We start from the raw sequence: 24,201 nt of genomic DNA, 5'->3' as shown, positions 1-24,201 counted from the left end.
TCCCAGAAAAGAAGACAAAGCAATTTTTTAATGGGAATTGCAGTGTCGATATTTTCTGTGTAACATAAAGCTTGAAAATGCATTGGATGGTACCTAGCTGGGCCAAGATGCAGTTGTATAGGGGAAGTGCCTCATATACCAACAGCATCTGACATAACGTCAAGAATTATTTCCAAATTCTTTTTTAAAATCTGTATTGCAATAATTTTGAATACAGATTTGGGACAAAATATGGAAGAGGTCCAGCTTAGTGGAAAGAGGGTCAAGTTGAGAAAATGTGGGTAAAACAATTGTCTGAAACATGAAGAAATGTTTTTAGAGGTGTGTCTATGAGTGTAAGAGTGCACAGCATTAAACACCTGCACTGCATGTTTACAATACTCTTGTTGGACAATCCCAGACAGTTACTTTCTGAAAACAGAAAAATGTTGACAAGCTATAAAACACATTATGACATAATCTTAAACGTTTTGACCTTTTGAGTCTCTCATTCCCCTTCAATAAAAAATATAGATTTAGAGAAAGTCCACCAAAATACCCCAAACAAGCATTTCAGTGAGTGTTTTTTTAAAAAAACAACAACCTTATTTTCAATGGAATGAGAATAATATTTAGTATTTACTGACCGAACATTAATTGACATGTAGATATATACTTGCATTTTAATCCAGAAATGTAAACAAAGCAGATGCCATCTGTATCTTCCCTGGAAAAATGACTGGCAAATCTCTGTCAATGTCAATCTCTGTTCCTACATTCCCTTAGAAGCAGTCATGGGATCAAAATGGGTTCTCTCCTGGCGTGGCAGGTCTAGAAATCTTACTGAAATAGTAATGATTAAGTAATGACTGGATCTTCTTTCCCAAGAATTTTTTTTACATACAGCATCATGTCTTAGAACTAGCAGTTTCTTGTTTCACTATCAGAGAGCGATAATTGCAGTGAATACAGGAAAGTTTATAGTCAGAATTTGGTCACAAAATGATTATTGTTCATTTCATGAAAAAATGGTTAGCTACACACCATTGCCATTTTGACACCATGGGCTTTTGCAGTTGTCTAGAAGTCATTAGGTGTGCCAAATGCCTGTTGCCACATAGTAGACATCTATTCTTTATACAACAACCCCTGGTTTAATTGCTTTCCTGCAGGACCATGCTCAGGTAAATGATGTGTGAGGAAACAAGTAGAAAGGTTGTGATGTTGTCCTAAGTAGTTGTAGAACAGGAGGAGAAAGAAGCACTGGTGGAGATACACATGGAAACTAAATCTTTAGATTATTACTGTGTTCCACGTTATAGCTCTAGTAGAGATTCCAGTTGGCAAAGAGAAGGAATTAATTTTGGACTTCATCTTCCATAGGCAGCTAGGTTAAAGTGCTAAGGAACTGATTTGTCATTTCTCCATCTGCTCCCATGCTTTTTTCTCCTTCCCTAAAAGATGGCCAAAGTACCACTGGTGTGAACTAATCACTGAAGATCTGGTGTGAGAGGTATAGATTATGCCTTCTACGCAATCTGGTTGGGAAACACGTGTGAAGAATGCTTTTCCCATAGAGAAGTGTGTTTCTGTTAGCACTTCTTTTTGTTATTAATTCAGGTAGTTGGTTGTCTGGATTTAACATGGTTTCCTGATAATAGGCCATGAGAGGGCAAGAACATTTTTGCAATAGTGAATCATACTTGGTAGAGATGGGGTGGGGGTGGAATATAGCAAATGAACGAAGCCAGCAATACTACATCAGCAGCTCCACCAGTCCAGGGTGTTTGTTATTGTTATATTTGCTGTTCATTTTCCAGTACCAAGTGCTCCGTCATATACATACTATATAGTTAGGGGACAAAATATACTAACATGAGTCCTCAAGACTGAAGATGACTATACATCATAGCCTTTGTTGATAGACTGACGTTTTGTTGTGGGTTTTTTTGCTTTTTGCTTTTTAAAAAGGACGTTTTCTGTGTTTGGGTTTTTTACTTTTTTAAAAGTACTTTTTAAAAAAGTACATTTTCTGCTTTTTTCAAAAGTACATTTTTCTGTGTCATCAAAGTTCTGCAGTAATTTCCACAAGATACAGAAGTAAAAAGATTTTACTGCACTTTCTTTATTGATGAATTATTTGTTCATATGTTGGTTGACTTCTGTTGCTTTTAAATTTCAGTGCAACTACATCACAGTGTCTCTTTCTTCCTCTTGTGGGTATTTGGGAAGCTGCTACAGCTATTGCCTTGCAGTTGTACTCCTTTCTTGATGTATGAATTGTAAAAAGGGGGGGGAAGCCCCAAATCTACATCTACCCAGTCCTTTCCAAAGTCTGGCAAACAACACAGTGCATCCTTTTTCAGGATTGACAGCTGACCTAGCAGTGAAATTAGAAGGGGTTTTGGGGAGCTGATAATGTGTTAACTTAAAAATAGACATCTGACTAGACTATATTGTGGTTTCCTAGTGGAAAGAGAGTGAATGACTCTTACTTCAATACAGTAAAGTAGCCAGTAAAGCCAATAAAGCCAAAAATAACTAAAGGAAGAAAAATGTATATTTTATTTCAAAACATCCTGGAAAAAATGGTGCCATTTTCTAAACTTACAAGGAATTCAGAATAATGATTTGACACCACTGAAACTGAGGTAATCGGGGTGGGATGGCGTGGCATGTTGGCCTTACTAACACTTTGTGATTTGGAAGAAAATGGTTAGTAAAGGTACCATGTTGCCTCTTTGTTCTCAAGAATTATGAGCATATCTGAAGTGAGCCCTGGAACCTACTAAATATAAAGAAATCTGATGGGAGCACTTATTTAGGATTCCATATTTGACTTAACCTAATAAAAGCCTTGACAGCAGAGGGAGAAGGAACCAAGGTTGTAAGCTTATAAGAATATTATTTCTTTTTGGCTAGGATGACAATATAAAAGAAGGTTAAAACAATTCTGTGAGTTGTGCAATGGGAAAAACTACAGTTTTCATTTTGATCCTGCCTGATCATACAGTACCCAAGACCGATGATAAGCTAGATGATTTCCTTTAATACCGTGATACAGAGGTAAGCAATGGGAAACCACTCCCAAAGTCTCTTGCCTTGAAGATTGTACAGGGTCACCCTAAGTCAGCTTCAACAACAACAAAAAATCATAAAGCACAAAAAAAAATCATGAAGCACATAAATGAAATTGGCAAGTCATATTTGCAGATGTTTTCTTCGTAAAGATAGGCGGTGGGTTAGTGCCCTCTCCCTTAGCTTTGGATTAATGAGAAGGAGCAGAAGTAACTGACTAAAATAACTGGGACTGGTAATGAAAGAGAAAATACTAAAAATGGCTTTCCCCCAAGCAGTCAATAGCAATTCAGTGAGGGACAATTGTTATGCTTCCTTCCTTAAAACACCGATTTAGTATTTAGTACATTTGCAGAACACTTTCCTGCGAGTAAGTCATACTGTGTATTCTTCGGTCAGATTCGGAGAAGATCTGCTTAGGATAGCACTGTTACTTCATCTATATGATTGTACTGATTTATGGATTAGCTGGTACAGATTAATCAGCTACATTTTTAAATTGGTAAGAGCTAATTAAAGTAATAAAAAACTAATGTGTGCATACATTTCAGCAGTCGGATAAAAAATTAGATTTTGGTTGTGTTGGATATAATCATCCTCCATGTTTCTCAAGTAACATTTTTTGTGTGTGTTTCACTTGAACTGGGATGGAAGTAGTTCTGATTGATTCCACTTCCGATTTAGTAGCCACAGCTGAACCAGCCAGTTCTGAGTCAGTTTGCATGAAAGAATGCTAGTGTTATTTCTTGGTATTAATATTCGGATGATCTATCCTAATATTAACTGCAGATATCAAGCAGGCAAGACAGAAAATCCTGCACATGAGTTTAGGGCATGGTGGGCAAGAGAACACATGGAAGGGATATGCTGATTCTGTATTATTATCAGATGTAAAAATATAATATTGCAATTTTTTTAGTTGTAATGCCATCCACCTCTATGCAGCCAGATTTCCCCTCTCTGGAAAGCTGAAGCTATCCATATCAGAGGCTGCTGCAATCTGAACTGCTTGGGATCCAGCAAGGCTAACTACTACAAATATGGGGAGGCTATAAGGTAAAATATATATGGTGACCTTTATGTCTCGGTTGGGTTGCCGACTGATCAGAAAGAAAACCAGCCTGGTTTTTGTTTTTTACTTTGAGGCCAGTTGCAAGAAGACACAGGTAATGATTTTTTTCTTCTCCCCCAGTGGGTTTTTTATTATTATTATAGACCTGAGGTGAATAAACTGTCTTTTTTGTTTGTTTGTTTTTCTCTTGATTGTGCCCTCTGGCTCACTTTGGGCACTATGCCCAGATGCTGCAACTTTTTTTGATTTCAAGTGTAGGTCAAAGATGAGAAAGAGAAGGATCCAGAGCAGTTGCTACAGAGTATGATCAAGCACTAGTTTCCCTCACTTTGCTGCCTTCACAAACTTGCTGCCTTAAAGCAACAAATCTCCATCTTGTCTTCTGATTTCCAGTCCTTGAAGAGGATGGAATAGCGGAGACTGAACAAACAGGATGAAATCCTTCCAGATACTGCTTGTGTGTGCTCATGATTCATTTTGGTTGGAGCCAATGTGTGTAAGTTCACTATCACGTATTTATTCTGTCCCTTATGTTCCTTTAGACATCATGCCAAACCCAAGCAGTTTGCTTTCATTGTTCATTTGCTCAGTATGCCTCTTGCTTGCTGAAGTGGCTTCCAGAGGTAGAGTCAGTTCAGTTATCAGACCAAATAATTGCTAAGGAACTTAAACTATGGTTAAGCATTGCGCTCAGAGCAACATATTGTGGTTTATAATTGACTGTCCAATGGAAATTAGAAAGCCATAATTGAAAATGGATTTGTAGAGCATAGCTTGTGGTGGCTATGGTTCAGCATGCTATCTGAACAGATACCTTACTGCTATGGATGTTCTTCCACCCTCAAAGATAACTGCACTAGAGTCAACAGTGCTGGGGCATAGAAAATGAAAGCAGACAAAACTGGACAAAGACTGGTTTTGCATAAAGTCTCTCTAGAATTTAACTCTGAAATAGTAATCTTTTTTAAAAGGTTCTGTTCTAGATTGCATTCATGAAAGAACAGCAGTAATATCAGAAAAATCAAGAAAATACCCGCATGTCTCAAAGGCTTTACAAAATAAAAAAAGGTCTTCAACTGACTGTCAGAAAGCAAAGAGCGAGGAGTCTTGGTTTGCTTCTTGGGACAGAGGGACTTCCATTGTCTGAACACAATGGCAGAAAATGCCAAATCATGTGTACCCACTAACCCACAATGAGTTATTTTAGGTTCAATTTCTTTTTTATATTCTGTTTTACTGTGACCTGAAGATAATATTGTGTGAAGAATACCTCCCACTTAATTGTTCTTCAGTTTCCTTTTATAAATGAAACCAGGAATACTAGAAACAAAGTCTACAAGTAATAAGAACAACAATCTTTGGAGTTGCTTATTTAGGAGTATCCTAGCAATATAAATTGGATTAGAACCAATTTGCATCCCTGGAACTTGAGACGTGCTATTTGGAGGCAAGAATGAACCCACTTTTTTTTATAGCAGCAAGATGTTGCAAAATATAAAACAGTTTTTGAAGTAAAGATTCTATCAGTACCCCCAAAATACATTATTATATCTTTATATACTTTTATAGAGAGAGAGTGAAAGAAAACTATTTTGTGTCAAACTTTCTTACAGTTAGAGCAAGGATGCAATAAACATAACTGAAGGTCAAAAACAATTGTGTTTCCAGACTGGTATCTAAAGGGCTACTTACTGGATCAAAGAATATTTGGGGGTGGGGGGGAGAGTTCCTCTGTGGAACTGAGAAGTAATAATACTTCCCCAAAAATCAATTAATTGAAGTATCTTGGCCCCCTTCCGCACATGCAGTATAATGCACTTTTAATCCACTTTCAATGCACTATGAAGCTGTGTGGAATGGCAAAATCCACTTTCAAACAAATTGTGAAAGTGGATTGAAAGTGCATTATTCTGCATGTGCGGAAAAGACCCGTGATAAATGAGTAGATATTCACAAAATCTATTTCTTGTTTCTTTTTTAAAAAATGGAAATGTGATAATCAAGGTGGACAATAAAAACCGTTGCAGGAAGGATATCAGGTTTAATGTAGTAGTATTTTTATAGAGAGGGTTTGATATGGGTTGCCAGCCTCCAGGTGGAGCCTGGAGGTTTCCCACATTGTAACTGATCTCCAGATGACAAACAACAGTTGCCTTGGAGAAATGGCTGCTTTGGAGGTTGGGCTTTATGGCATTATATCCTGCAAAGATCCCTTCCCTACCCAAACAATTTGTTCCTCAGGTTCTGCCCCCCAAATCCAAGCAGGACCTCCTTTCCTGTTCCAGTTCTCTGCAGAGGTCTCTGGTAGGTAGGGTTGCCAGCTTCCAGGGGGTGGTTGGAGATCTCCCTATATTACAACTGATCTCCAGCCTACAGAGATCAGTTAACCTGGAGGAAATGGATGCTTTTGAAGGCGGACTCTGTGGTATTATATCCTGAAGTCCCTCCCCTATCCAAACTCTATGTTCCATAAGCTCCACCCCCACCCACCCCAATCTCCAGCTATTTCGCATCTCAGAGTCAGCAACTCTGCTGATCGGGCTGGCATGTCACTCTGTCAACAGATCAGATATTGATGGTTGATAACCTGATGTTTGACTTTTGTGGAATACTGTCAAATATTCTATGAAACCACGTATTCAACCAAGTATAGGGGACATCTTTTTTAATTATATTATAAGGTAGAACTGAGGGCTGCTTATACGCTAGCCTTATGGTAGCAAGGGCCAAAACAGCAGATTAAATCTTCTCCTGCTGGCTCATTACTGGAATGTAAGACGGTAAGGCCAAATGTCAGTAGTGCACTGGGACAATGACAATGTATTGAATGACACTTTTAAAAAACCACTAAAAAGGTGTTTTGAATGCACCTTCCCCGGGGATCTGAAACATTGCATAAAAAGAAAATGAATAAAATACTAAAACAATACATTTCTAAAAAATGCTTAAGAAAAAATATAAATGAATGGACATGAATAAAATATTACCTAAACTGAGAAATTCCAGTAACTATAGATAGTCTCAAATTGCAGATAATAGAACATGCACATTGTAGCAAAACAATATAGAGCTTCTTCCAAAAAAGCACACAGTTAAGATCACATGTCTCAGTCATAAAGTATCACATAATAATGTACAGACCAGTGTTAGCATTATGGTAGCAAGTTAACTAATTCATTTTAATTAGTATAAACACAAAATCTATTAATGCTAACAGTATATACTATTTTCTCAGTAATCTAATAAAGATAATACATTTTGTTGATTGGTCAAATCCTTGACCAAGGAATATGATTCAGGTCTACCTTTCTATAATGTTCAGGAAATCCTGTACCCAGTCCCAGATCTTGACTGGCAATATGAGTATTTGCATTATGGCATCTCTGGAAAAGTGTCTCCCATTTGCTTGATGTAACAGCAATTATTCCCCTCTGTTCAAAAACTGTTCTAGCCAATTAGTTACGATTATAATCCTATTTAAGTGAAATAACATATGTTAATAAACAGCAGTCTTTTCTTGATGCTGTAACAAATCCTACTGCATAAATATGCAGGACTTCATTATATTTTGTAGGGATTCATGTCCACAGATCCTACTAAAAGCATTTAGCTAGTAGTGCTTTAATAATCTATCTCAGCATTAATGTAGTACCTTTTGTTGTGTTCAGTTCCTACCACAAATCGTATGGAAGTTTTCAAGTTCCTTCTTTAAGTTGATTATTAAGTACAAAAAGTGAGGAAGGGGGAGATGTTTCTGGCATAATGAAAAATCCCTCAGATTTGTAGATCCCAATATATCTGCAGGGGGAAGGTGGTGCTTACTTTCCCATCCTAAAGACTAGCCTGCATCAGGTCCAGCTATCATTCATTAAGCTTCCCTCTGCCCTAGAATTATTTCTGTAGGCACCCTAATGCATATTATAGCTATTTTAAGATGGCATACATAAGTCTTTGCATACTTAATTACACTATGGTTCTGGGTACAAAATAGATTTCAAGTTTCACTAAGAGCTGCTAGGAAAGTAAAGTAAAAAACTGCTTTTCTCTCATTGAAAGTATAAAAGCCAGCAATCCTGTGGATCTGTCTCAAACTAGAAAAAAACTAGAAAGCAATTAAAAGGGAATGCCATGATCACTAAAAGTCAACATGAGTTTCTCAAAAACAAGTCATTCCAGATTAATCTCTCTCTTTCTCTCTTTGATAGACTGACAAGCTTGGTAGATGAAGGGAATGCTGTAGATTTGGCATATCTTGATTTCATTAGGGCCTTTGACAAGGTCCCGCATTATATTCTTGCAGAAAAGCTAGTAAAATGTGAGCTGGACAATGCTACTGTTAGGTGGATTTGTAATTGGTTGACCAATTGAGCCCAAAGAGTGTTCACCAATAGCTCATTGCAAGGGTCACCTATTCAACCTTCTACCACACAAAGGCCCTTTCCGCACATGTGCGGAAATGCAACTCCGCCGCCTTGAAGTATGCCGGTGGAGGCTCAGGGACTGTTTGCATGCTAGCGTGCACGTAGCCCTGACTTCTTGTACAGCTGGAGAGTGGAGCCGCCTCTCGGTGGCCCCCCTCTCCACTCACCGTCTTGTGCAGTGTCCCTCTGGAGGACTGCAGAGACCTGCCCACGCTGCCCTGCGACCTCCAGAGGTTGCAGGGCAGCGTGGGCGGGTCTCTGCAGCCCTCCAGAGGGACACTGCACAAGACGGTGAGTGGAGCCAACAGGGAAAACAGTGGCTTCCCAGCAGTGCGGTTTACACTGCGCCGCGGGGAACATGCTGCTTTTCGAAAACCTTGCTCATTGAGTGAGGTTTTCACGGGCGGCTTCATGCCGCCCAGGGAAAGCCAGGACGGCACTGCTGAGCAGCAGCAACGCGTCCTATGTGAACAGTCTCCCAGGGACGGTGTTTTTGCCATCCCTGGGATGCTGTATTTGGCCCATGTGGAAAGGGCCCAAAACAGGGAAACCACTGACTTTGATTTTTCCCACCTTTTCACTTCAGGGTCTGAAATGCCTTTAATAATGGTAGTGTAAAGGCAGAAAGCACTTTCCCTCAACCCTTTTATCACACTCCAGAAGGTGAAGGGATGCCAGTTTTTTTTCCTTTTTCATCCCAGACATTCCCCACACTGGGCTCACTAAAATAGATATACTTAATCAAGATTTATTAAGCAGGCAGAGGAAATGGTGAAGGAAAGGATTAAACTTTGCGATGAATGGTTGAAGCAAACAATATAGGAGGCAAGAGAGAATATATATTGACACTAACTACTTTTGGCACATAGACTTCTTGTTTTGGTTTTCTTTAGCATTACTTAGATAGTAGTTTCAGATATATTTCATACGATGTCTCACAGCTTAAGAACATAAGAACATAAGAACAAGCCAGCTGAATCAGATCAAAGTCCATCTAGTCCAGCTCTCTGCTACTCGCAGTGGCCCACCAGGTGCCTTTGGGAGCTCACATGCAGGATGTGAACGCAATGGCCTTCTGCGGCTGTTGCTCCCGATCACCTGGTCTGTTAAGGCATTTGCAATCTCAGATCAAAGAGGATCAAGATTGGTAGCCATAAATCGACTTCTCCTCCATAAATCTGTCCAAGCCCCTTTTAAAGCTATCCAGGTTAGTGGCCATCACCACCTCCTGTGGCAGCATATTCCAAACACCAATCACACGTTGCGTGAAGAAGTGTTTCCTTTTATTAGTCCTAATTCTTCCCCCCAGCATTTTCAATGGATGCCCCCTGGTTCTAGTATTGAGAGAAAGAGAGAAAAATTTCTCTCTGTCAACATTTTCTACCCCATGCATAATTTTATAGACTTCAATCATATCCCCCTTCAGCCGCCTCCTCTCCAAACTAAAGAGTCCCAAACGCTGCAGCCTCTCCTCATGGGGAAGGTGCTCCAGTCCCTCAATCATCCTTGTTGCCCTTCTCTGCACTTTTTCTATCTCCTCAATATCCTTTTTGAGATGCGGCGACCAGAACTGGACACAGTACTCCAAGTGCGGTCGCACCACTGCTTTATATAAGGGCATGACAATCTTTGCAGTTTTATTCTCAATTCCTTTTCTAATGATCCCCAGCATAGAGTTTGCCTTTTTCACAGCTGCCATGCATTGAGTTGACATTCCCATGGAACTATCAACTAAGATGCCTAAATCCCTTTCCTGGTCTGTGACTGATAGCACTGACCCCTGTAGCGATGTATGTGAAGTTTGGATTTTGCCCCTATGTTGCATCACTTTACATTTTGCTACATTGAACTGCATTTGCCATTTCTGAGCCCACTCACCTAATTTATCAGGTTCCGCTTGGAGCTCTTAAGCAATCCTTTGTGGTTCTCACCCACGCTACATAATTTGGTATCATCTGCAAACTTGGCCACCACGCTACCCACCCCTACTTCCAGGTCATTTATGAATAGGTTAAAGAGCACTGGTCCCAAAACGGATCCTTGGGGGACACCACTCCCGACATCTCTCCATTGTGAGAACTTCCCATTTACACCCACTCTTTGTTTCCTGTTTCTCAGCCAGTTTTTGATCCATAGGAGGACTTCCCTCTTATTCCTTCATTGCTGAGTTTTCTCAACAGTCTCTGGTGAGGAACTTTGTCCAAAAGCCTTTGAAATCCAAATAGACAATGTCCACCGGTTCACCCTCTGTCCACATGCCTGTTTACACCCTCAAAGAACTCTAGTAAGTTTGTAAGACAGGATTTTGCTCTGCAAAGCTACATGCTGACTCTTTCTCAGCAGGTCTTGCTTTTCTACATGTTTTATAATTTTATCTTTAATGATAGATTCTACTAATCTATTAGGAACAGATGTCAAACTGACTGGCCTGTAATTTCCTGGGTCCCTCCTACATCCTTTCTTAAAGATTGGTGGGACATTGGCCAACTTCCAGTCTTCGAGGATAGAGGCCAATTTCAGGGATGTTGCATATTAAAGTGAGAAGATCATCAATTTCATGCTTGAGCTCCTTAAGTACTCTTGGGTGAATGCAATCTGGGCCAGGGGATTTGGTAACATTTAGTTTATCAATGGCTGCCAGAACTTCTTCCTTGTCTACCACTATCTTCGCTAGTTCCTCGGATTCGCCTCCTAAGAAGCTTGGTTCAGGTGCAGGAATGTTCCTCACCTCCTCTTGGGTGAAGACAGATGCAAAGAATTCATTCAGCTTCTCTGCAATCTCCCTGCCATCTTTTAGCACACCCTTTGTTCCTTTGTCATCTAACGGGCCTACCGCTTCCCTTGCTGGCTTCCTGCTTTTGATGTACTTGAAGAACTGTTTGTTGCTGGTCTTGATGTTCGCAGCCATGCGTTCCTCATAATCCTTTGCCTCCCTTACAGCTAACTTGCTTCTCTTTTGCCACCATTTGTGTTCCCTCTCATATTCTTCATCAGCCAAACTGGACTTCCATTTTCTAAAAGACATTTTCTTTTTTCTGATAATTTCCTCAACCTCTCTTGTTAACCATGGTGGCTTTCTTTTGGACTGGGTGCTGCCTTTTCTAACCTGTGGAACACATTCCAGCTGAGCTTTTATTACTGTGTTTTAAATAACCTCCAAGCATCCTGGACAGTTTTGACTCTCTTGATTTTCCTTTCAGCTTCCTGCGCACTATCCCCCTCATCTTTGAGAAATTTCCCTTTCTGAAGGCGAATCTAACTACATTAGTAGTTGCCACTTGTTCGCATGCTGAGATACTGAATCTGACAGCATTGTGGTCGCTGTTCCCTATCGGCTCAACAACACTGACTTCCTGCACCAGGTCCTGGGGCCCACATAGAATTAGATCTAGGATCACCTCTCCCCTGGTTGGTTCCACAACCATCTGCTCTAAGCCACAGTCATTTAGCATATCCAGGAATGTTCTCTCCTTACTATGACCTGAACGTGCATTTTTCCAGTTTATATGGGGATAGTTAAAATCACCCATTACCACTACATTTTTGTTTTTGTTGGCCTCTCTAATTTCTTTTTCCATCTCAGAATCCTCTTGTGCACTTTGGTCAGGGGGACGATAATATATTCCTAATATTAAACTGTCCTTCATACCTGGTATTGATATCCACAGTGATTCTGTAGGGGAACCAGCTCCCCTTGCATTGTCTATTTTATGTGATACTATGCTCTCTTTGATATAAATGGCAACTCCACCCCCAATGCGCCCTGTCCTATCCTTCCTATAGAGCCTGTAGCCTGGTATAACAGCATCCCACTGGTTCTCCTCATTCCACCATGTCTCTGTAATGCCCACTATATCAAAGTCCTCCTTCAAAACTCTGTACTCTAGCTCCCCCATTTTAGGTCGAATGCTTCTACTATTAGCATAGAGACACCTGTATACCCTGTCTCTGTCCTTAACCTGGGATTTTTGTGCTTTACCCTCAAGTCTTTTGTAGACACTATCCCTTGTCACATGCACATTGCTATGTTCCTTGCTTGTATGTGGTTGATTTAGAAAAAACCTCCCTCTCTGTCTGCATCCCCATAGATACTGTATTCGAACCCGGTCACCTCAGCTCCTGTCGGCTTTCCCCAGTGATCAGTTTAAAAACTGTTCTGCCACCTTTTAATGTTGAGCGCCAGCAGCCTGGTTCCTCTTTGGTTAAGATGAAGCCCGTCCCGTTTGTACAGGCCTACCTTGTCCCAAAAGGTTCCCCAGTTCCTGACAAATGTGAAACCCTCTGCCTTACACCACCTTCTCATCCACGCATTGAGACCCTGTATCTCCGCTTGCCTAGCTCGCCCTGCTCGTGGAACGGGTAGCATTTCTGAGAATGCCACCTTGGAGGTCCTGGACCGCAACCTGTTTCCTCTCAGCCTAAATTTAGCTTCCAGGAACCTCCGGCTACATTTCAGAATGTCGTTGGTGCCAATGTGGACCACAAGTGGTGGCTCTACCCCAGCACTGTCTAAAAGCCTATCTAGACGGCGTGACATCCACAACCTTCGCACCAGGCAGGCAAGTCACCATGCGGTCATCACGCCTCTCACAAACCCAACTCTCTACATTTCTAATGATCGAATCACCCACTACAAGGAGCCCCCCACCTCCCCGAGGGGTATCCTCAGTGCGAGAGGATAGCTGATCACCAGTTAAGAAAGGGATCCCATCTAAGGGAGCATCTTCCCACACCTCAGACTGGCACCCTCCATCCCTAAGGCCTTCATTCTCCATGACATCTGAAGAGATGTCACCTTGGGAGTGGGACCCGGCTGTTAGGTCCCTGAAAGCCTCGTCTGTCACCCTCTCTGCCTCTTTCAGCTTCTCCAGGTCTGCCACCTTGGCTTCAAGAGAACGCACACGTTCCTTGAGTGCCAGGAGCTCATTGCAGCGAGGGCACACCCACAACTTCTGTCCTAGTGGCAGATAGTCATACATGTGACACTCAGTGCAAAACACTGGAAAGCCCCCATCCCCCTGCTGGCTTTCTGCCTTCATATCTGATTTGTTTAGATATTTAAATATTATGCTTTTAGTCTCTGCCCCCCTGGAGCTATCTGCACGTACTATCTGTCAAATATGTCCTTATTAATTTAAAAAACAAAAAAAATTAAATTAAAATTCAGCAGCCTTACAAGGAGAAAAAGAGATAACCCCTGTTAAAATACACTGTTTTAAAAGCTGTGGCTTTGAGAAAAGCCCTCCAAAATGAACACCAGCAGGTCACTCTGCTCTTCCTGGCCAAGTCTCTTCTGCTGCTACTCCTCTCTGCTGGTTCCAGAGACTGAACTCTGAGCTTGCACAGTTCCTTTGTTTAGATGTTTTGACTTATGGCTATTCATTTATAGGGTCTTGACATAGGCTAGGTACATTCACTCAGTACCCACACACATAGGTTTCCACATTAGGCATAACACTCTTTTAAAGCAAGACATCCTGAGGTAAAAATAAATCAAATCCATACTCCCCTCACCCCAGACCAATTGATATACTAAAACTCTACTCTCTCTCTCTCTAGAAGTCCTTATTCCATCTTATTAAGCTTATTCACCTGGACCTTCGATAAACCCTGCCACCATACAGTTTGTGTTTGATTGCTTAAACTCAGCACTCAGGCTGATAACCAGTAGAATCAGTCACTCTCTCTTGGCTGTTTTATTCCCCTGAGAGTTTACTTTTCTTTCACAGTTAAGATAGTCAGGTCTTAACAACACCAAAAAGCTATTCACAAAGAACTCCTGGTTCTTGTGCTTCCAAGATCTTTCTCTGACTAAAAATCTCCACAGCTCATCTGACAAAGAGCATCTCCTCCCCTTTTCTCTGCATCATACTATTACCTGCCCAATCAGAGTGCGGGAGGCCACAGCCAATCAGGTGGATCCACTATTCCAAAGCCTTTTCCTGAACATCTCTGAAGGTGAAGGAAAGATAAGTTGGCTGTGAGGTAGAACACAAGTGTATAAATGGCCTATGATTTTAGGTGATTTTATAATAAACAACCTTAGCAAAATCTTGAATAATGCACTGGAAATGGTAGGTAGGTCCTGGAGTTCTCCCACATTTGCAAGTGATCTCCTAATTACAGAGATCAATTCACTTTCAGGAAAAACAGCAGCTTTGGATGTCAGATTCTGTGACGTAACATTCCTACTGAACTGCTTTTCTCCAAATGGCACATCCTCAGGCTCTGCCCCCAAATCTCTAAGAATTTCCAAACCCAGAGTTAACAGCCATTTCTGGAAACCACGTTAGGGTTAGAAATCATGAGACTTGTGGAGATGTTGTTTTGAAATTTGAGGTGAGACCTCATAAGCAGTTATCCCTGTTTCTCCATTTTGACAGAACCAGGTGAAGCATGACAGTTCTCAGTGAGTACCTGACATCACTGCTGGAGCAGATGCAGGTGAATAGACTGAAGCTGTGTCAATAAGAGTAGGATGCCAGTGGTGAGAGGCCCAAATTACCTGGGTTCGGGAGGGGATTTCTTGTTTTGCATGGGCTTGTACTCTTCATGGTGAATCAAGCGTGCAGATTTTTTCTAGTATCCAAGCATGTGTGTTATTCCATTCAAAGATCACTCGTGTTCAAAATGCCAAACATTGTTTAGTGAAATTCAATATAATTTTGTGAAATTTGCTATAAACATCTCAGAGTTAACTCTGAAAGAGGAGATGTTTAAACCTCAATATCTTGTTTCCCTTCAGAAAGGATGACATGGATCAAAATTTTCATTAAAATGATGTGTGCAGTTGCATTGCATGGCAATCTGCATTGTACATATGCTACAAATATTGTCCACAGTTGAAATTCATACCTGAATACAGACAATGTGATATACATGTTGTGATAATCCAGAATCACTTATCTATTTCCATATAGTCACATTTACATTACTGTCAACACTTTTCATTGTATCTCCAGTGATTCTGCTATTCAATGAACTCATGAGCTGCACTCAGCATTTTATTGTTAATGTTAATGTTCACCAAATCACAGAGATTAATTTTATATGTATGTGCACTAAGGAATGAAGTTTATTAGAAGCTTCACTTGGTGCAAATGGTGCAACAAGATGGCTGATGGCCCCACGCAATAGGAAATTCATGTTCCCCAGTCTTGAAAGAACTGCAGTGTCTGCCACTTTGTTTCCAGGCACAATCCATAGATCTAGCTATTTCCTTTAAAGCCTTCAACAGTGTGGCAATATAGTATTTTAAGATCGCTTGCATCTATCTCAGTGGTTCTCAACCTTCCTAATGCCGCGACCCTTTAATACAGTTCCTCTTGTTGTGGTGACTCCCAACTCTAACATTTATCCATTTTACAGATGGAGAACACTGATGCAGAGAGTCTTAGGCAACCCCTGTGAAAGGGTCGTTCAACCCCCAAAGGGGTCCTGACCCCCAGGTTGAGAACCACTGATCTATCTGAATCTGACTGGCAACTTAAATCATTGTATTGTCGAAGGCTTTCACGGCCGGAATCACTGGGGTGCTGTGTGGTTTCCGGGCTGTATGGCCGTGTTCTAGCAGCATTCTCTGATGATCCTCTGAAGTTGCCAGCCACAGATGTAGTCAGGATATTTGGAAGTCCTATATGATAAATGATATTTGGAAGTCCTATATGATCTTCCGAAATAAGGTGGGTGGACACTAGAAATTCTGGAAGCAACTGGGCTATGGAATACTCACCCCACAGTCATCCATAAGATCATTTCAGGTGTGGACTTTTTGGCACCAAGTTAAAATGCTGCTGATCACCAAAGCTTTTGATTCTGGTTGATTTTAAAAACGAACAAACTCCCTTCAGTATGTACTTGGTTTTATGTGGTAAATTTTATAGGTGTTTCTGGTGTTTCTGAAAGGATTTTTAGTATTCAGGTTAATATTGTTAGCTAACTCAGAAATGAATTAGGCTGAAAGGTGAGCTATAAATCTTTTCAATAAATAATGTAAAATCATTGTTCTGAGACACTGTTAAAAACATTTATGGTTTTGTTGCTTTTGGGTTTTACCTGCTAGCCCAAGTACATTATTTTTTTATTTTTTTGTTAACCTATTGTTCATTGCTTGACTAACAATCATTTTGAACTCACATGGTTCACAAATAACTGGGGCAGAATCATAAAAATAGATTTGTTTTTGAACTAACTTTTCTAATTTTGCCTTTTGGAATGTATACTACTGGAGCTGACATTTGCAACATTTTCCCCATCAAAGCTTTAAGGAGAAAATATTTCTTTCTAATGAGAGAACTTGAGGTTCTCTAGTACCTTTTCTCCTATAACGACATGGCTACAAATGGCTTAAGCACTGCAAAGAAAAAATGCCACCCATCAAAGCAATTTTAATCCTACCTGCATATAGCATCCTTTCTAACCAATGGGGGCTCTTTGTCCTTGGCCTCAGAGGGTAAAATTTATAGTTGTGTGACAGTGTCACAAGTGTCAGCCTGCCATATCGACAATGTTTCTCTCTTTTTTTGGTCAGATTACTCAATCTGCTGAAACAAAATACATCCACCATACTAATTTTATGTGGAGATCTATTTATTGCCACATGTCTGGTGACACAGCATAAGTGAGGAACAATGTACCACATTTCTCCACAACATAACACATATAAAGATCTGAAAATAGTACCGAGTAAACACATGCATGCAGTTTGAATTGGACTGAAAGAATAGTTGCAAATATTGTGTGAAGCATGGGCAAAATTCTATCCTTCTCTACTACCCAAACTAACCCAAGATAGTTTTCTACAAACATAGCGATAGTAAAAGATGAGTCCTACTAATCCTTGAGCCCCTAGTTTCTGGATTCAAACATACCAAGATTTAGCAAATCTTTTCAGTTCCTGGGGCTCATTTCTTGGATATATGAAATAATGATTTAAATCCAATATTGAAAAATTGGGTCAAGTTGACTGGAGATGTGGGGTATGTGTGTGTGGAATGGATGAAACATAGATATCAGTCTTCCATACTTTCATGTAACTTCAAGAATCAATAAGGTTCATTGCCTTGTAGTGAACCATAACCCATTCTTATAAATATATAATGCATTTGGTCAGGTACGGAGTCATTTTTACCCCCAATTGTGTTGAATAGGATTATGAAAATAGTATATAAATTGAAATAGACACACTGGGGTTTTGTTTTGTTTTTCAAAAATTAAATTTTCCTTGGTGTTTTTGCTCGTTTTTGCCTGTACTGCCAAAAGGAAATAATTAATGAAGTGGAGAAGGTTTATTTTCTTTGTGGAGTTGTTGACATTTTCAGTGAAAACCCCAAGGCTTTTAAAAACCATATTATTTACATAGTCTTATTTGACCCCTGTAGAGTACATTTTTGTTTGCATGACAGAAAAGCAGATCTGTAAGAATGTGTAGAATGCATTCTCCTGACCATAGATATGTGCATACAGCATTATAATTATTTTCAATGCCCAACAACAGGGACAACCCAAAAACTAGGTTAAAGAGGAGGGTTTTATCATTAGAAGTGTTGTGGAAATCACTGAGGTACAGTACAGTAAACCTTTATTAGGCATAAATAATTCTACATACAGTATGTTCGTTTCATAAACAACAATACAACAAGGCATCCAATACACTAAGTTAGGATAAATTATACACAAACTTTCTGGAGACCTATTGTGATATCCATATGTTAATTAAAGCTGATATGAACAACTTCTCATGAGCCTCAGACATTAAACCAATGTAATTTAGATGATTTGATACATCGAGGGACACATTTTAGTACCGTCTTTGAGATATTACTTCCGCTAGATATGTAGCGACCCTAAAGGTTATCTCAGAAGATGCATCACTGAGTAAATACTTCACTACATAAGCCGAAGGTAAATTTGTTTTATCTTTGATAATCGGGGTTATATAGTGACTACATAGTGCAGAGTGAAGCTGACATTCTAGGAGGATATGCTGTATTGTATCCACGGCATTTACAGAGCATGGGCATCGTCTGTCAGCAAATAAAACACCTTGAAATCTCCCGATTGTAACTTTGGAAGGAAAGGCATTTACTCTGGCAAGCATAAATGCTCTGCGACAAGATGGACTGTCGAGACTACAGAGGTATTTTGCTATCTTCCCATGTAGTATGGGTAGGTTTAGAAAGTCTGGAGAGCATACTGCAGGTTGTACTGGGTGAAGGGACTGAAATTCCATATCAATCAGTCTTTGGCTGAGCAATCTAAATATATATCCTCAGCTAAGAGGTTGAGAAATTCCAAAGAGAATCCTAGAGTTCTTATTTTGGATTCGATATGGAACAACCAGGATATGCTCAGTCGGTCAGATTTAAAATAGGAGAATAACGAACTTTCCTTTGCCCTAAAGAATATTTTTTAGCCAAAATTTAAAAGCATAATCCAAGCTTTAGTTTCAATAGAGTGTATACCCAGTTCTGCATGGATCACCCTATTTGGGACACATTTTGGAACACCAAAGATTTTCCTGTAAAAGGAGGACTGTATTTTCTCAATATTAGAGTCAAACTCCTGTAGGATGCCGAACCATACAGAAGGGATGAAATTATTTTTACTCAAATATTTCTTTACAGCAGCTGGAACAATTTGGTTACCTTTGGTGTAAAAGAGGTATTATTAATTAAGGAAGCTGAGGAACTAGTGGTTCTAATAATTACTTTTGCTGTTTGGACCATTGAAGTTTATGCTGGAAAACAATACCAAGATAATTGAATTCCTTAACTTGTGTAAGCGAAGTTGTTACCAATAACCCAATTTGCGGTTTCAAAGATGAGAAAACTAAATTTTTGATTTGGCATAATTGATAACTAAACTGTTTTTTTTGACAGTAGTCATGGAAAATTCGCAGATATCTTAAAAGACCAACTCTAGTACATGACAAGATTGTAGTGTCATCAGCATAAAGTGATGCGGGGTATCCTAGTATTTAATTTTGGGGGGTGTCCATTAGTTTTTTTGTAGGAGTGGGGCTAAATCATTCAAATATAAATTAAAGGAATGAGGAGCCAAAATACAACCCTGCCTTACACCTATTAGGATTGAATTTTGAGGTTGGAGTGGCCCTTATTTGTGAATTTCACCTGGTAATTATCTGAATGGATTTTTTTAATGAGAAAACGAAACCAAGGATCCATTTGTACCCTAAGTTTTCCCACAGTGTGCTCCTTTGCAGAATCGAGGCACTTTTCAAGTCCATGAAAGCCACATAAAGTTTCTTTGTGCCCTGGTTCATATATTTATTTATTGCCAGAAATGCTAAAAGAAAGCAATGATCTATGGTTGCCTTACATAAACCCTATTTGTTCCTGACCTATAATCACTGAGGTCTTTCTGTTGTTCAGATTAAAGTTTAGATTAGTTTAATTCTGTCTTGTGATTCAGTTTTCTTGGAATTGCTCCGGTTTAACCACTGAATTTTCTCTCCATTTTTTGTTGGGCAAGTCTCTCTTAGGCCGCTTCCGCAGTGAGCGGCGGCAGGAGATTAGCGTAGTCGGCGCCGACCCGGCGCCCATGGAGACCCGTTAAGGCGGTCCCAGAAAATACGAGCGGCGTGGCAAAATTAAGCCAGTCGAACTTACGTCCCCTGGGCCCCTCCGGCGTCATGAGGGAGCCTGGGGACACCTCCTTCCAGCATCACAGGGCAGGGGCTGTCGAGCCCGGCACAACAGCAGGCGAATGAAGGAGGGAGGAAGTGGGGAAGGCTGGAGCCCTCCAAGCGGCATTTCCCAACAACACAAGCTCCCCGGCGAGGGTTGAAATCTGGCTTTAGATGCCCGGTGGCGGTCGAGGCGCAACTAGCGCGCATCAACTAAGCTCCCTGTCGAGAATGGCTGACCTGGGGGCCGGCGTTTTTGCGTCCCCAGGCCTCCTTTTCCGATGGAAACAGCCTTAGTTTTAGTCTTTAACTTTTCACCCACAAATTGGATTATGATACCATGAAAAGACCAAGGTTACTACCGTAGGATTTCAAGGATTACATGATTACATTACAAGGATTACATCCGCTATACGGATACCAGCTGTAGCCCACTGGTGAGAGCTCTGGGCAACTATATAGCGGCAGCACAGACATTCTATTGGCTCTGTTGCTGTATTGTCACCTGCACTTGCTACCTGTAATCCCATGCGGCTGCTATCTTTACTATTAGTATTTAGCTGGTTTGTAACTGTAGTAGATTAGCTTAGAATAAGAGGGTGTTAATGTTAGTATTTTGTAAAGCTTAGGATGATTTTTTAGTTTTTAGTCAGTTTATATTGTAATATTGTATTAATATTGTAGTAAGACTGAGTCCACTTGTAGTGGAGGAGTCTATTAGGCTTTGATTAGATAATGGAGGAGGATGGGGAGAAGGGGGGCACCAGGGTTGGGGCTGAGGATCCCCAGTTTTAATGGGACGGGGTAAATACAGCGGTATGACCATATGATGAACAGCGGTGAGAAATGGATATGCTCGCATTTAAACTTTCCTGATATCGACCTATCCCTAGGGCCAGGAGGATGGACAGGTTCGAGGGATACTCTGCTTAAGTCCCTGGTGTTGATCAATGCCAGGTCCATAAACAATAAGACCGCAGTTCTCCGAGGGATTTTCGAGGAAGTCTGCAAGTGGACTGAGCTTGTGTCGCGAAACCTGGGTCCATTGAAGGTGAACCGTTGCTCTGAGCGAGGGTCACACCACCAGGTTCGCGATGCCTCCACCAGTCGAACCCAGGGCGAGTGGCGTGGCAATGTTCATCGCAATTCCATCCCCGGGGACAGTCCCGTCCGGAGATCACTGGCATGGAATATTATTGACCCACAGAGTGGTTGGCCGCGGAGAGGTTGGCTATCCTTCTGGTGTACCCGATTAGCCTAGGCGCACCGAGGGGCGACCTTCTGCGGTTGCTGGAGGTGTGGTGGCCGACTGAAGATTCGCCGGTTTCCCAGACTTATTGTCTTGGGTGATCTCGCGTCCATGTCGACCACCGCCTCTTAATATGGCGGCACGGACCTGGTGTCATCCATGGCGACACTGGGCCTCTCCTTAATAAATTCTGGCCCCGCGTAGAGGCGAGTCACCACGCTGGATTTGGTCTTTGGGTCGAGGGTTAACCTGGTGGTATCCTCTCTACAGACAGAGTGCCATGGTCCGACCTCTATGCCCTGAAGCTGCGGCTGGACATGCCGCGCTACCCTAATCTGCCCAAGCGGCGGTGATTTTTTGCCAGCCAGCGAGGAAGACTTATGGATCCAATTGGTTTCTGAATGCTCTGCGGGACCCTGAACCTGCGGGCACCTTTCGATGAGCAGGTGGAGGATTGGAACTCCCGCCTCTCTGATGCCATCCCGAGACTGTTGCTTGGCGTCCTCTGCGCCCCAGCTCAAAGGCAGGCTCCGTGGTATACGGAGGAGCTTAAATACATGAAAGCGGGAACTCAGGCGTCTAGAAGCGAGTGTGGAGAAATCTGCATTAAGCTGGCTTCTTGAACATCTTATAGGGCGTTTATGAGAAAGCCTATGAGATGGCTGACGAAGAAGAGGGCCTTCTTCTCCTCCCTCTCTACCAGCATCTGCTAGCTCTCGCCGGCACAATTATTCAGGATAATTCGATCTTTGACCTCTTTATCGAAGGTTCTACAAATCATGGATTGGTTGTTAGCTGTGAGGCTTTTATGAGCTTTTACCGCCCAGATAAGTCGGCGTCGCTCGCCAGGACCTTCCGACCACCTTAACTACAATGAAGCTGACTTGAGCGATGTAGGGCCCTAGTTTGGCCCAGTTTTTTCCCTGCTCTCTGAAGTCGCTGTTGACCAGGGCCCTGGCTGCTGTTAGACCTACTACCTGTCCTCTGGATCCGTTGCCCTTCCTGGCTGATTAAATGCGTGCGGGAGGAGCTCGACTTATCTCTGTTGAAGATCATCAATGACTCCCTTGAGCAAGGAGTCTTTCCAGATGGAGTTGAAGGAGGCCGGTGGTCCGCCAGCTCTTGAAAAGACCATCCTTAGATCCTGGAGATCTGGCCAATTACCGCTGATCTCGAATCTTTCGTTTCTGGGGAAGGTAATTGAGAGAATGGTGTTGGAGCAGCTTCCGGGCTTTCTGGATGACACATGCGACCTTCGATCCCCTTCCAGTCCGGCTTCCGTGCTGGGCATGGACGGAGGACGGTTCTCCTCGCTGTCACAGATAATGCTCATTATGCAGCTAGACCGGGATCGGCTGCTGGTGTTGTTAGATCTCACACTTGGCGTTTATGATATGGTCGATCCGCGACCTTTTGACCCACAGCCTGGCAGCTTCGGTTGAGGGCACTGTCCTTCAGTGGATTGCCTCGTTCCTCCGAGCGTAGTCAGCAAGTGTGGTGTGGGGACAAAAGCTTCCCGGAGGTGCCAGCTGTGCGGTGTGCCTCAGGGGCATTAACTGTCCCCACTGTTATTGCTTTATCTATATCTCGACCACTTGCTCAGCACAATTGCGGAGCTTTGGGCTGATCTGCCATCAGTGCAGCTGATGACACTCAGCTCATTCTGTTGATGGAGGGGAGCTGTCAGCTGCCCCTGCAGCTCTACAGCAATGTTTGGAGGCGGTCGCTGGTTGGTTACAACAGAGCAGGTTAAAACTTAATCCATGAAACCCGAGATCCTTTGGCGGTGCGTGGGGGTGAGATTGAGGATTTCCAGCCGCCGGTGTGGGAGGGGGCCATATTGGCACCGACCCCTCCGTTAAGCAGCCTGGGGGTCCACCTGGATTCGTCTCTTTCAATGGAGACCCAGGTGGCCCATATAACCCGGGTTCGCGTTTTTCCATCTTCGACAGGCCCGTCGGCTGGCTCCCCCCTTTCTCTCCAACACTGACCTAGCCACTGTGATCCATTACAGCGGTCACCTCCAGACTGGACTATTGTAACTTCGCTCGCTGGCCTTCCCGCTTCGCCTGATCCGGAAACTGAAATTGGTCCAACATCACGGCGGCCGGTTGCTCACAGGGGTGCCTTTAGGTGAACACATCTCCCCTGTGTTAGCGCCGCCTGCATTGGTTACCTATCGAATTCGAATCATGTTCAAGGTGTGGGTGTTGACCTTGCTGGGCACTGACCCGGGACCTGGCGCAGCCGGGGACCGCGTACCCCATATGGCCGGCTGGGTCCTCTGCGATCAGCAGGCGGTATCTGGAGATCCCTGGCCTTGATGTGGCGGCTGGCCTCCACACGGGCCAGGGCCTTCACCAACCCTGGCACGGCCTGGTGGAACACATTACCACCAGCTATTGAGACCCTGCGGGACCTTGGAGAGTTCCGCAGGGCCTGTAAAACCGAATTATTCCACCGGGCCTTTGGAGAGTCCAGTCGCCGATAATGCCCCCCCCCCCTGTTAGTAGGGTCCCCTAACATCATTGGGACCCCTCCTCATTTTTGGAAGAGGGTGGTATATGGGTCTGGCGGGCCCTATTGTAGAATGTACCTGTTTTAAGATTTTTATGTTTTTTTGTATGACTTTATGTTGTTCACCGCCCTGAGCCCTCCGGGGATAGGGCGGTATAGCAAGTTTAATAAATAATAATAATAAAATAATGACTACTAGCAGTAAAGACTACTGTGGTAAGCAATACAGTGGGCTCTA

The 24,201-nt window shown here is 42.2% G+C and overlaps 1 protein-coding gene across 1 annotated transcript in view; it reads left to right on the top strand.

The window, feature by feature from the left end:
• The window catches only part of PTCHD1 (patched domain containing 1), an 89,511-nt gene that overhangs the window by 2,649 nt on the left and 62,661 nt on the right, over positions 1 to 24,201 (top strand). The gene's annotated exons all lie outside the window — the stretch shown is intronic.

The sequence above is a fragment of the Sphaerodactylus townsendi genome, linkage group LG04 (genome assembly GCF_021028975.2).
Source record: "Sphaerodactylus townsendi isolate TG3544 linkage group LG04, MPM_Stown_v2.3, whole genome shotgun sequence".
In the NCBI taxonomy this organism is placed as follows: Eukaryota; Metazoa; Chordata; class Lepidosauria; order Squamata; family Sphaerodactylidae; genus Sphaerodactylus; species Sphaerodactylus townsendi.
The sequence above is the reverse complement of the archived record's forward strand: the minus strand, read 5'-3'. Positions and strand labels throughout refer to the sequence as shown.